Genomic DNA, 12,386 nt, shown 5'->3' with positions numbered 1-12,386 from the left:
TCTCTTGCTTTGTCTTGTTTTGCCACTGACGGTTTACCGTGTGGGTTTGTTTGTCTGGGATGTCATCATTTGTAATATATTGATGCTAGTAAGCATCCCTTGAAGCTTTGAAGATTTGTTAGATGGACGAGGTCCACCCCTTGTTATATAAAGTTTTGACATGTATTGTTTTGAAAAGACTTCGGCTATTATTCATGCAAACCCCTTTATTATTTATATCATTCACTGAGTATCCAAGCTCACCCTCTCTATATATATGTAGGTGATGAGCAAGAAGGCGGTGATGCCTAGATGTGATTCGCTAGCTTGTTTTGGATTTTTGTTATGTCGACTTGACTTGTATTTACGTCGGCAGTCTTGAAAATTATGCTTCTCGACTTGTAATACTTGTATTTTGCACACGTCGGCTTGAGAAGCCTTTTGATCAAGATGTAATAAGTACTTTACCTCATTTGTACTAAGTTGTAACCCATGTGTAGATGTTTTCCATTTCATTTGACTTACGCACAGCTCTTATGGACTAATCTGTTTTGTATATATTGCTTCCATACTTGTCAGCCCCATATATTTATACTCTGTTGTGTGTGGATTTTGGAAATTGGCCTTCGGTAATCTCGGATTACTGGCCATCACGGCATCATCCTACTAGGGGCGGTTTGGTGTCATGACAATATCCATCAAAAAGAGAAAGGTGTCTCTAATAAAAAGAAAAAGGTTTGATTTTCAGTATCTTGTTTTTTGATTGTTGCCGTTATTATTACGTCTACCTTGAACATATGGGCTAAATTTTTTGCACATGTTCTTTCAGCTGATATGTTAGTTTGGATCAGCTGCCAAGCAAGTTGATATGCTAAATCATTAAAGGTGAAAGGCTTCAAGTTTTGTGTCATGTTGTACTTCAAAGAGGATATAGCTTTTGAGAAGGCATGCTTACTAAATTCAATTTGACTTGAATGTGCCCTGTGCTGCACTACGGTTACATATTTTCGTCTTTATTTTAAATGGAATTCAATTATTGTTTGATGATTTAGTGAAGTTACAAGAAAAGAAATTTGTTACTCCCTCTGTCCCAAAATAATGGTCTCTTTTGGGAAATCTAACTTTTTTGGTAGTACAATTATTGCATTTGAAAAAAGTTGATTTTCCAAAATTACCCTTTTGATAGTACATTTTTTGGGAATATCAATGTCATAATTGTACTTTTTATATTGTTTATTAATTTAAAAGAAGGGCAAAATAGGAAATTTATATTATTTTTGTACTTGATTTTTGAAGAGAGACTAATATTTTGAGACAATGAAAAATGGAATAAAGGACTAATATTTTGGGACGAATGGAGTAATTATTGTTCCTAAGCTTTTTCTTTTTTAAATGTTATTGTTCCTTAATTGTGGTTGGGTTGAATGAATTTTGTTCGATATTGGATTGAGTGTTTATAAACAAAAATTGATTGTTCTAAGAGATTTGGCGACTAAAAAATTGGTCGGCAAATTTTACACTTTTGCGACTAAAATCATTGGTCAGTAATTCCTTACCTTTTGGCGACTAAATTGTTAGTCGGCGATTCCTCGACTTTTGGTGACTAATCTGTTTGGTCGTGGAATGTGACAATTTACGACTAAGATATTTGGTTGGGAAAATATTACTTTTCGTAACCAAAGTGTTTTACCGACAAAATGAATTAGTCGCAATAATGATATATTTAGCGACCAAAAATTTAGTCGGCAAATCTAACTTTTTCCGACCAGCAAAAATTTTGGTCGCGAATTATTTTTGCCGACCCTAAATTGGAGACTAAAGTAGCGACCAAAAAAATTGGTCGCGGATAACTTTTGCCTACTAAAAATAGACTTTTAGCGACCAATTTTTTGGTTGGCAAAGGTATTATTTCTTGTAGTGAGTATGATGAAACTTAATAAATTGCAATCATAATCATAAAAAAGAAATATAATACATAATTAATACAAAGAAAAAGTCCAAAATGAGAGAGGAAAGTTCTAGCAAATAAACTCACGGATAAAAAAACATGTACATAAGTAAAAAGATTCAAAGCACTGATTCATAATAAGGCGCAAGAATTTTATCCAAACTAGTTAATCCCGTTAATTAATTATATTTTTGCATCTTCACAAGTCACTTAAAATTATAAAAATGAAAATGACAAAAGATAAAATATAAAAACTAGTGATATAATTTGCCCACATTCAATGTCTCTATGGTGATGGTGGTGGTGGTGGCGGCGGTGATGGTGGAGATGGTTGTGCCCGACGACAACGGTTGTAAATGGTGCAAGCATTTGGTGGTGGTGACGGCGGTGATGGAGGAGATGGTTGTGCCTGACGACAACGGTTGTAAATGGTGCAAGCCCTTTTTGGCAGTTGAAGTGGCTTATATGATATCCCTCGTTGGTAGGTCACCGGTGTAGGAGAACTGTGGCCACCGCCTGCTGTTACAGAATGTGCCATGGGTAAGGGACTTCGTTTCACCCCAATCTTGCTGGGTGCATCTGCCACAAGCCATGATTGAAATTTGATTAATTTAGATGGAGTGATGAAATTGAAATTAGACTAATAGTGTAGAGATGAAATTGTTTAAATTGAAATTATAAAAATTAAATTGAAATTTGAATTAAAGTATAAAGTGAAAAATATATAATCAGGAGATTAAGCTTGTTTTTCAAAATTATATTATTAAACTACTAATTTATGAATGTTTCTACAATGTTTATAGACTGACCCCTCTTGAAATTTAAAAGAGTTCTTAAGAAATTTACAATTTTTTTTTAAACGTTTGATCTTTTTAACAAAATAAATTTTAAATACATCAATTTAAACTATAATTTTTTAATTTATTTTCAATCTAAATCATCTATCAATTTTCATAAGGTAAAATTGATGAAAAAATATATTTTAATTGTTAAACTGAATGAAAAATAATATTTTAGATTTTTTTTGTACATTTGCATCGACTTTAATAACTAAAATATCATTTTTTTTTATCATTTTTATTTAACAAAAAAATTCAGAATTTATTTTGTTAGAAGAGTCAAACTTTGAGTTTTTTTTTTTTTTTTTGTGGTAATTTTTAAAAATTCTTTTAATTCATGACTATTCTTACAATTTTCAAGATGACTTTCAATTATTTTACATATTATGTAACAACATCAATATATTAGTAGATATTTTTTTTAATGAAATATTTTTAAATCACAATTAGATAGTTCACAAAAATATGAAATTGACGTCCATATATGAGACCGTCTATAAAAAGTCAATGCACATATGATAGGGTAAGTAATATTCAAAATACTAAATCCATTTTTATAATATCCTTTTTATATTTATTATTCTAATCCAATCGGAGAGGTTTTTCGACTGATAGCACACTCGTGTCCACCAAAGGCTTATCTCTTCTCTTGTGGGTCATGTGGGTCTCAAGAGCGAGCCATACAAAAATCATCTTGATAAGAAATAATTTAGATAAACATTAAAAAAAATACTTATATAAATGTATAACAGAGAGAGAACTTACTACCAGCTAGTTTACTTTCAGATGTAACTGGTTGCAGTATGATGAACGTCAGCATTATGAACCAGAAGAAGAAGAAGAACCTATAAAAATGGGAAAAAGAAGCTTTGCTCAACATTTTCAGAGAGAGAGAGGAAATGGGGGGGAGATGCACAAATGATTATGGGTGTGGAGTGCACTTTTATGGTTCACATATATATAGAATCATTTACTGCATACAAAAGAAATAGATAGATCTTATATATATTTATCTATATCTATATTATTATTAAAAGGATAAATTATAAATACATCTCTTGAAATTTACTTAAAATACAAATTATTTTTTGCGGCTTAAAAAATTACAAATACTTCCCTGTTACAATTTTTTATTTAACAAAATTAATTAAAAAAGTAAAATTTCTAACTGTTCACCTATATAATAATAAAATTATCTGAATTATTAATTGAAATAAAATTTTAACATTATTAAAAACTGTTAATTAACTTAAGGATTTATTTATAAAAGGACCTATTTGTTATGAAATTAGATACCTTAAGGGCATAATGTAATTTTTAAAACTACGTGAGATAATTTAAAATTTAAATAAATCTCAAGAGATGTGTTTGTAATTTACTCTTATTAAAACATTCTATACTATTATTAGAAGTGAACATTACACTTGGCGTTGTCTATGAATTTCTTTCTCTTCTTTTGTCAAGTGACCTTTCCATCTAAAAAGAAAGAAAAAAATAATAATAATAATTAAAAGAGGAGACAAGACTTGAGGTCATTATTTTACAACATAAAAAAATATATATTAAATTATTCAAAATTAAAATTTATATTTTAAACACAATCATCGATACGCTTACACCCTTGTGCATATATATCTCTTTTCACAAGTAGGAGAACTACAAGACGAAGACTTGGAAAAGTCTTTGACAACTTGACAGATTCTGTAATTAGGAAAAGACTTCCAGGGCGTTTACTGGAAAAATCTATTTAAAATTAAAAAAATAATAATAATAATAATAAAAGGGATACTTTGTGCAGATATTTTCTTATATTCTTCGTTAGATTAGCTTGCAGACGATGTAGATGTGTCATATCATAAATTTGCAGATCAATTTCCTGAGCCAATGAGGCTAAAGAGTTAGAAATCTGATCTTATCCATGCAAACGATATAGATGTGCAGATCAATTTCCTAAGCCAATGATGCTAAAGAATTAGAAATCTGATCTTATCCATTCAAACTCTTGCATGATTGGCGTAATGAAATAGTAAGGCCGTGTGAGAAAGGCGATTCGAAATTTTCTCAATAAGTAATGTTAAAGATTTCAAATGTTTTATCAATATTTTTATTAAATGTTTTACATAAATGTGAGACTCAAATGAAATTTACATAGCGTAAATCTCACACTCATATAAGACATTTGATAAAAATGTTAGTAAAACACTTGAAGTCTCTGGCATTTTTCTTTCTCAATTGGGCTTATTGTCTAATAGTTACTGTAATAATTAGTCGTGTTTTTCATCAAACATTAAAAAAGCGTCACTTATTGTCAATTTTCAGCAATAGTTTAAAAATTTTATCATATAAAACATCACTAATTGTAAATTTTAACAATAGTTTAAAAAATCTTGAAAAATCTAAAAAATCCCTAGATATTGATTTGTGATTATATATCAATTTTAATAAGTAAATAGCAATCTCAATTAAACAATCAAAGACAGATTGACACAACGATTTTACATAGAAAAACCACAATTAGAGCGTCTCTAATTGTGATAAAAAAAACTAGGGCAAAAGCCACAAAACAGTCCACTAATAAGACATAAAGGAATGACACAAGTGTACTCTTAATTACTTAGCGAATCCACGCCCGAATTGAATCGACCCCTATGTGCCTCTTCCAGCCCGGTCTTCACCTTGGAATTGTCTTGCCCAACATTGAATCCACAACACCGATGTCAAATCCACGACGATGAGTCACTCCAGAATCCACTAAAGCTTCACTTCCAAATTCCCCATAACACACCAAAGAACAACTCGCTCTTTTGTATTGAATGAAACAAACAATCCTTTGATGTATACTTCTCAAACCATGAGTTAAACCCAAACAAATGTCAAAGAAATTAGCAAAGAAGCTCCAGATGAAAACTCTAATACCCAAGAAGAAGATCTAGAAGTCGTAACCCTAAAATCTGATTGAAACACATATTTATAGAAAACAGGGTCGCGATGCTCGCTCGAGCGAAGGAATGCTCGCTCAAGCAAGGAGACTAAAACAAGTGTTTTTCAAGCGTCTTCGCTCGAGCCACCAAAGTGTCACTCGAGCGACAAATGCAACTTCTCAGTATTTTTACAGTCAGTGAAACCTTCTAGGACCAAAGATTCTTCACTCGATCCCTGACATACTCAAGAAAGTGGCAAACATGATAGGATAAGATCACAAACTCCTCTGCATAGGCACAATTCAAGTTGGATTCGCATTAAAAAACTCATAGCTCACTGAAATAAAAGAACAAATAAAATTGCAACTGAAAAGAGTTTTATCAAACGGGATTGCCAAGAATAAAAACCTAACAATCTCCCTATTTGGCAATGCTGTGACAAAACACACTTAACAAATAAAAATCCTAATCACCCCAACCCATACTAGCCAACAAAAGCAACCTTTTTTCTCAAGGTCATGATCTGCAAAACAGCTATTAGTGCCACAATCTCCAAAATAACTATTAGTGCCACAAGAGTATATGAAAAAGTAATAAACATATAATAAGATTATCTTGAAACATGAGATGGAAAACATGCAAAAACACTCAAATTTGAGATTTTAAGAACTATGCAAAAACACTCAAGTTCTCCCCATGCAAAAGCACTCAAAAATCCGTCATAGAAAAATGTCACTAATTATCAGTGTTTAGCGACATATTTTGAAAATCATCATAAAAAATTATTTTTAGTGACAATTTTGCTAGGACCAATTTTCAGCGACAAATTGATACAATTTAATGAAAATTAAGTCCAATTATTAAGATCTACTAGTAATTTATTCAATTATTTATATATACACATATTTAAGAAGTACTAAAAATTCAATAAGAAAAACACAACCCAAAAAAAAAAAAAAAATACACACAAAAAAAAATTATCTTTATAACAAAATAGTTTCTAAATTTTTAATTTTATCAAGTTAAACACTAATATTTTGATTTATTTTCAATTTAAATCATCTGCTTATTTTCGCTAAGTAAAAGTAACAAAAAAAAATGGTATTTTAAATCTTTTCTATACTCCTACATTGAGCTCCCTAAAGATTAACGAAAACATGTTTAGAAACAAATTTCAAAAAATCAAACCAAACATAACCGCATTTTTTGAGGGTTTTTTTTCGTATTTTGTTAACTTCATTAAACTTCTTCTTCTTCTTTTTTTCCATGTTTTAGTCAATTCTTATTTTTTAGATTTATCTAACTTAGATCCATGTAAAAAATAAAATATTTATGAAGAACATCTTTAAAAAACAATCAATAAATACCCAAAAAAATGACTGAATTGAATTTTTATTTTTTATTTTTTTTTTGTATTTAATGAATTTTGTATAAAAAAAAAATTACAAATACTTTATTTTTTTAGTATATCTGGATTAGGTGAATTTAAAACGGATGCTCAGTTGAAAAGTCCAATTTTGGACTTTTCTTGCCCAAATGTCCAAGCGCTAATTTATTATGTCCATAAGGACAAGCTATTGCAAAATGACCAAACTAGAAATGTATATATATATATATATATTTTTGTTTCCAAACCAAATCCTAAACAAACCAACGCCTCTCTCTCTCTCTCTCCCCTCCTTACCTTCATTGCCGCCGTGCCGCCAATTAATCACCATCACCGCCATTCCTCTCGTCTCTCTCTCTCTCTCTCTCTAGATCTATTGCGGTCGAGCCGTCATTGGAGATCTATAGATCGACCTCAGATTTATAGATCTGTAAACCTTAACCACCACGCCGCTACAAATCTGTTAGTTTGGACATCTCCATCATCATTGCAGCCACTGTCGATCTTAGCGTCACTCACAACTACTTAGTCGCCACTGATGTCCCCTGTAATGCCCCCAAAATAAAAGACATAAATAACCCGATTATTTCGTCAATCAATAAACTTAGATTTCCATTAATCAAATCTCTATAGTTGCATTTCTTTCATGAAAGAGATTTACAAAATGAGTCCACATGCAATACATATTTAATCCTTTCTAAGTTGAATCCATAGCATGTGCGACAATTCTAAACAAGAAAATAATCAACAAAAGAAAAGCCTCAAGGGTTACAAGTTTTGACACTTAAGCCTGGTTACACAAAAATGGTTAACAAACCTATACAATTTAAGCCCTTAGCTTGCCAAAAGTAATCACAAAAAAATATAGAGCATCGTGTTCTCAAAAATATTCCCATGCCTTCAGCTAAGCAGGTTTACCGCATTTTTTCTTGCACAAAATCCACGAGTGATAAACACAAAATCCAATAGAGATATCTTAGCAAAGTATATATATATATATATATAATTTAATAAATACATAAATTTAATAAACTAACAAGTTAAAACAAAAAAGTTAAATAAACTAAATAAAATATTTTAAATAAGAACAGATAAATAAATTAAGCTCACAATATTAACTTACAATTGGTTACTGGAAGTAATTGGAAAATACATAATTGTTTACTGGAAGTAACTGGAAAATACAGCTTCTACTTGCATCCTTAAAAACTGAATTTTAAAACAAACTTAAAATTTTTCAGAGACTAAGAGAAACTGCGAAAGAAAATTGTAAACTCCTTTCTTTTCCTCTCTGCCTTGAGAAGCCTCTTTTATAGGCAAAGTGGATAATTGTTGAGCTTGTGAAACTTGGAACTGTGAGGCCCGTGATTGGAGCTGTGAGGCTTGTGACTTCAAAAGCTGGAAAATATTGTGAGACTTGTGACTTCTAAAAAGCTTGAAAATAAGAGGTACATAGGTGCAGAGAGCATCTTTCATTGACCAAGACCTTTTTTTTTTTACTTGCAGTGAGGGAACGTGACTGCACAATTAACTGATGGGGAATCAATATATATATATATATCAGTAGGTTTTCTGAAAGTAAGAGTAGTGACTGAAGCTGATTTATACATATATAGAATCCAATGGCCGACTGTTTAAGCATATGGGTCTTGAGCATCTTGAAACTGGGGCCCATAAGGATCATTATTGGTTGAAGCCTCAGAGGAACTAGATTCTTCAGAGGTTTCATCTCCAACCTGTGACTTGGCTTGGGCCATCAATAGCTTGGTCATTTGAATCAATTCATCACTAGATGACTTGGTCTTAACTTTGGGCTTTAATGGAGTTGACTTGGATTTGGATGATTTGGGCTTGGAAGAGCTGGTTGTTGGGCTTCCAAGTCTGACTGGTGGAATTGGGCTTCCTTGAGTTCCTTGGGTGACTGAAGCAGTTGGGTTCTGCTGAGCTTTGACCATTGCAGGTGTTGGTGCATGGAGATTCACTGGGAATTCTTCTTGAACTTGATCAATTATGCATTGGGGTTTAAAATTATCCCACCATTTAACAAAGTGTTGGCGAATAACTAGGTTATCAGAAATAACATATTGCAATTTAAATATCCAGGGGACTTTGTATTTGGATATAAAAATAAGTTACCAAGGAAATTGTTTTTGTTGTTGACTGAGTTTAAAAACCGAAGAGAAATAATTTACTTGTTCAATTAAAACAGAGGAGAAGATTTCAGGAATAGCACCATGCTGAGTCCACCATTGAAGAAACCAAGTGGGAAATTCCGACTTGAACTTATGGTCAAATTGGAGGAACCAGGAGTGACTGTATGACTCATTTTGATACAAGAGAACTTTAAACCAAACATCCATATAGTCATAATAACTATATTGGATTGTATGACCAGATAAATCTCTGAGTTGAAAAGGAGGACCCCATTCATCAAGAGAAACTATATTGTGGATGTAAAGAGAATGGTAAACAATTTTATTAGTGTATGTACGATCATAGATAGGTTTAATGACTATTGATTGATGATGAAAATCTTTGTAGTATGTAATTGACTTTTCTGGATGGAGTGGAACAAAATGCCATCCAGGAGGGAAATAAGATTTAACTAGATCAAGAACATTATGGGTATTCTTGTGAATAGGTTCTTTGAAAAAGAGATTAGTTGATTGAAATTTGACATAATCAGACTAGACTGATTTGACTGGGTTAGGAGGGTAAGGAGTGAGTGATTGTGAAGAAGAAGCGAATGGATCTGAAGCAAGAGCAGATGCATAACTAGGTTTAGGGATATTACCAAGAACTTCGTAACGGTTGATAGTGTCAATAGGATGATATCTGGTGACAAGGTTAATAGGAGGAATAACAATGAATTTACTAGTTGGAACAATGGCTTTACTAGAAGGCCTTGACATTTGTAAGCAAATAAGGTGAACAGAATTAGCATCCACTAAGGATATCTAATTTGTTCATATGGAAATGAAGACAATTAGTATAATGAGCAAGTAAATTGCGACGACTAGTAATTTGATGAAATTGTATGAATTGTGCACAGCGAGTAGTTTTGCGAGTTGTCTTTGGGCAAGCAATACGGTAAGTAGTTTGGTAAACAAGTTTTCTATAATAGGTGACTTTTAATTTATGGTACCGTCATTTTTAGTAAATTCGATCTAAAAAGGGGATTTTGGCAAATACAAATTCATCCTGATGATTGTTGTAAAACTGCATTTACTACTCCTTTTGGTCATTATGAATGTAATGTCATGCCATTTGGATTAAAAAATGCTCCTAATGAATTTCAAAATATTATGAATGAGATTTTTAATCCCTTTAGCTTGGAAAAGTTTAATTTTAGGAGAAGAGATCACTAAACCATTATATTTGATAATATGAAAAAAGGAATTAAGATGTTTCCAATGTTCATCAAGTGACTTAGAGAAAATGAGGATATCATCGATGTAGACTATAGAAATATATATATATATATATATATTTTAAGTAACCTCAAATACATGAATGCAAATGCCATGTCAGGCTTCAATGTCATAAGCTTTCAGTTCTTTTGAAAACACATGAAAAGTTCTTTTCAGAAAGTTCATTATCTCAATGAAATTCAATAATAAAATAGAGTAGTCACTACAACAAATTTGGGATTTAAAGACGAAACAAATTTATCCCAAAATGTACACATTTTGTCACCCAAACTAATTACGACATAAAGTTTTCCTTACGCATTTTGTCACCAAAATGTTGTTGCCAAAAGGTTTTGGAGACGAAAAAATAAATTCATCATTGAAAATGATAAATTTGTGACGATTTTTTTTTTTTTTTTTGTCTCCAATACAAATTGCTGGGAACATACTTGTAAGTAATTAGCAAAGAAATATTTTATCATTAAAGGTAGAAATTAGAGACAAAACTATTTTGTCATAAATATAAAAAATAGAGACGAAATAATTTTGTAGTGTTAAATATAAACGAAGACGAAAAAAAATTAGTCGAAGAAGCTACCAATAGAGACAAAAAGAAATTCATCATTAAAAATATGGAATAATGTTGAAAAAAAAATTCATCACACATTGAGAGTAATAGTGACAAAATGTGACAATATTTTTTATCATGACAAATTCATTTAGCGACGAAATAAAGAATGCATGGAAAAATTAGTCATCCACCTAAGCCAAATAAGGGACAAAAAAAAAACAAACTTCTTTAAAGATGAAAAATTTTGTCACTAATTCCAGAATTTTTTTTTTTCACATTATATAGCTATTTTATCAAAACCTGAATTTTAATTTAGCAAATATGTCCCTATTCATTTTGAAACCTGTTAATATAACAATTCCATCATAACTTAACTTAATTTAAACAAAATCACAGGGCTAGTGCCTGCAAGTAGTATCTTAATATTTTTTGCAACAAAATTTATATTTTTAGAGATACAAAACTTAATTTTTAAAACTCTTATATGTTGCAATGAATTACAATAAATATTAAAAAAAAAAACTGATATAACTATAAAACAGAGAGAACTTACCGCCTGGATTGGTGGCTAGTTTTCTTGCAGATGTAACTGGTTGGACCATAATGAGCATCAACAATATGAAACCGAAGAAGAAGAAGATGCTTTGCTCAACATTTTGAGAGAGAGAGAGGGAGAGAGACAGAGAGAGAGAGAGAGAGAGAGAGAGAGAGAGAGGAATTGGATAAAAAAAGAAAAATGAGGAAGATGCAACTAATGATTATGGGTGTACAGTGAACTTTCATATGTATATATATATATATATATAATCATTTACTAAATTATTGCTTACATATTACATACTAAAGAAGTAGAAGAATTACAATACCAAGACTTGGAAAAGTCTGAAGAGCTTGACCAATTATGTAATGTGGAAAATACTTCCACATCATTTACTGGAAAAGTGTAATTTGTGGTAGTCAAATTTGTGGTTATGAAATTTTGGTGGTATCTTTTCCATGGCTCAAATCCATTTTAGTTATCAGACTCTATGGTGTATGATTATGTACTGAAGTGCCTTGATTACCAAACTCAAATTCATTTTAGTTTTGTGATGTTCTGCAATAAATCGAAATAGTTTTGATTATGAAATTCTTATAGCATTTTTGTTAAAAATCAAATTGATTGTCATGACCCAAATTGGTAAAACTTATGAACTAGCTCAAATTTTAGTTACATACTTCCTCCGTCTCATTTTAATGATCCATTATTTTATTTTTTGTTATCCCAAGATAAATGTCCACTTTGAAAAATCAAATTTCTAAATTTAAAAGTTTCCAAAATTACCCCATGG

General features: G+C 31.1%; 3 long non-coding RNA genes across 4 annotated transcripts; 1 reads left to right on the top strand and 2 right to left on the bottom strand.

The window, feature by feature from the left end:
- The first annotated feature begins 575 nt into the window (after positions 1-575).
- LOC145795344 (uncharacterized) lies at positions 576-1,058 on the top strand. The gene is made up of 2 exons (XR_014336133.1): positions 576-714; positions 809-1,058. It is a non-coding gene; the product is annotated as an uncharacterized LOC145795344 (long non-coding RNA).
- A 1,020-nt stretch (positions 1,059-2,078) lies between these two features.
- Positions 2,079-4,720, bottom strand: LOC145795343 (uncharacterized). 2 transcript variants are annotated; one of them, XR_014336132.1, is made up of 3 exons: positions 4,384-4,398; positions 3,532-4,242; positions 2,079-2,506 (listed from the first exon to the last, which is right to left on the bottom strand). It is a non-coding gene; the product is annotated as an uncharacterized LOC145795343 (long non-coding RNA). The 2 variants fall into 2 exon arrangements; XR_014336131.1 differs by having other exon boundaries at positions 3,532-4,720.
- A 3,886-nt stretch (positions 4,721-8,606) lies between these two features.
- Positions 8,607-12,083, bottom strand: LOC145795342 (uncharacterized). Its single transcript, XR_014336130.1, has 2 exons — positions 11,609-12,083; positions 8,607-9,073 (listed from the first exon to the last, which is right to left on the bottom strand). It is a non-coding gene; the product is annotated as an uncharacterized LOC145795342 (long non-coding RNA).
- Positions 12,084-12,386: the final 303 nt, after the last annotated feature.

Source organism: Camellia sinensis, chromosome 7 (assembly GCF_055761805.1).
Source record: "Camellia sinensis isolate YWXY chromosome 7, ASM5576180v1, whole genome shotgun sequence".
NCBI lineage: Eukaryota > Viridiplantae > Streptophyta > Magnoliopsida > Ericales > Theaceae > Camellia > Camellia sinensis.
Note: the sequence above shows the minus strand (reverse complement) of the source record. Positions and strands in the feature narration are given on the sequence as shown.